The sequence below is a fragment of the Suricata suricatta genome, chromosome 6, assembly GCF_006229205.1.
Source record: "Suricata suricatta isolate VVHF042 chromosome 6, meerkat_22Aug2017_6uvM2_HiC, whole genome shotgun sequence".
Classification (NCBI taxonomy): Eukaryota; Metazoa; Chordata; class Mammalia; order Carnivora; family Herpestidae; genus Suricata; species Suricata suricatta.
Genome location: NC_043705.1, coordinates 34,929,504 through 34,931,740, shown reverse-complemented (window position 1 = coordinate 34,931,740; position 2,237 = coordinate 34,929,504). Strand labels below are relative to the sequence as shown.

Genomic DNA, 2,237 nt, shown 5'->3' with positions numbered 1-2,237 from the left:
TATCTCTGCTTTACAGACAGGAAGCATAAAAACATATTAATCAGAGTTGGCATTTATCCTGGAAGAGAGGCATCAGAACCACAGTTTAAGGGGCATCAATGACACCATATCAGCTGAAACAGTGAGAGATTCTTATTTGAACTCTGAAACCCACTTGTTTTCATTTGAAAACTAAATTCTTGGTTGGGAGTTGCTGTTTCAGGCCTGTGCCTTACCTCCCGCGAGTCTTCTCCACTGTCCGCCCAGCTCGGTTCCTTGATGCCGGTTGACCTCAGCAAGTGGTCCGAGTCTTTGAACCTGCAGGAAGTGGACGAGCGGCCTCAGCATCTGCTGCAGGTCAAATACACCGGGGTGGAAGTCGTGGAGCTGGGGATAGTGCTGACGCCCCCCAGGTTAAAAACCGGTCCACCAGTATTGCGTGGGGTGGCCTTGATCCAAGTAAACTCTACACCTTTGTCCTGACCGATCCAGATGCTCCCAGCAGGAAGGAACCCAAATACAGGGAATGGCACCATTTTCTGGTGGTCAACATGAAGGGCAACGACATCAGCAGTGGCACAGTCCTCTCCGATTACGTCGGCTCTGGGCCTCCCAAGGGCACGGGCCTTCACCTCTACACCTGGCTGGTGATTGAGCAGAGGGGGCCACTGAAGTGTGACGAGCCCATTCTCAGCAACAGATCTGGAGACCACCGCGGGAAATTCAAAGTAGCCTCTTTCCGCAAAAAGTACGAGCTTGGGCCCCGGTGGCCGGGACATGTTACCAGGCCGAGTGGGATGACTATGTGCCCAAACTCTACGAGCAGCTGTCTGGGAAGTAGGCCAGTGCTAGGAGACAAACCATCCTGGAGGTCCGGAGCAGTGTTCTCAAGTTCAGTGATGCATGTAGATTTCTCTGTGTCCCCATTTCCCATTCTCAGAGGTGAGGCCTGAGCAATCCGATACTGGTTTAGAGTGACTTTTTCTTCTATCTGTCCTCTATAATTCTAGAGGGTCACACCCCAGTTTATGTTCTGATCAACTTCGAATTCCGTTGTGGGGGATATTTTGGTATCAGGATGGGGTCATCATACTGTTAATATAAGAATGGCAACCCAGAATTTAAGGAAGAAAAAATTCAGGTAAAAAGACCAGGTCTTCTAGTAACAGAGCAGAGCATCAAAGACTCTTGAAGGGAGGTTTAAAAAAAAAAAAAGATTTGTTGCCTCTGCCTTTGTGAGCTGAGTCTGGAATTGTGCATGATGGCACTTCTGGGGCATGTTTCCACAGCCACATCTCAGCAAGACAGAGGCTGGCATGTCCACTAACCCCCAACATCTCAGACTAGTTACTAGGAATAAGTGTCCCGCTCGGGCTCCTTGAAAGAGCAGTATTATAAAAAGCATCAGGGAGCATCGCTTTGCGGTTAAGGCCCTGCCATCTAGGTGAGCTGCAGGGCAGAGTGACTTTGTCAGAAATCCCTGCGTCTACCTGTTGAATTGGTCACTCTTCGTCTGTGTACGAAAAGCCGATCTGGGGTTGCCGAATATTGTGTTAACTCTGCTGTTTGCTTATAGCTGAATAAAAATAAAAACATTGTGTGGATGAAAAAAAAAGAAAACTAAATTCTTGCTCTTTTTCATTATTTTTTTAAAAGTTCCTTTCTAAATTTTTTTAATGTTTTTATTTTAGAGAGAGAGAGAGAGACAGTGTGAGTAGGGGAAGGTCAGAAAGAGAAGGAGACACAGAATCCAAAGACAGGCTCCAGGCTCTGAGTGGTCAGCACAGAGCCCGATGCAGGGCTCGAACCCACGAACCATAAGATCATGACCTGAGCCGAAGTCAGACACTTAACCAACTGAACCACCCTGGAGCCCAAAAAAGTTCATTTCTTTATTTTGAAAGAGAAGGCACACTCGCTAAAGTGTATGTGAGTGGGGGAGGGGCAGAAAGGAGGAGAGAGAAAGAAAACCCCATGCAGGCTCCATAAGAGCTAGTCAAAGGGCATGAACTCACAAATGGTGAGACAGGACCTGAGTGAGATTAAAAGTCAGAAGCTCAACCCACTGAGCCTCCCTGGTGCCCCTTCTTTTTGTTTCTATTCAAATTCTAAAATCATACTTTCCCACCTACAGCCTACAGTAAGGCGCTGACTATTCTGAAGACTCACCAAATGCAGAGCACTTCCTCTAGACTGCACCCCAGATTTCTTCTCAGTAGGGAACCTCTAGGCAGCCAGAATCTCAGTTTAAGACTTAG

General features: G+C 47.4%; 1 pseudogene; it reads left to right on the top strand.

The window, feature by feature from the left end:
• The first annotated feature begins 258 nt into the window (after positions 1 to 258).
• LOC115294080 lies at positions 259 to 851 on the top strand (annotated as a pseudogene).
• The last annotated feature ends 1,386 nt before the right edge of the window (positions 852 to 2,237 follow it).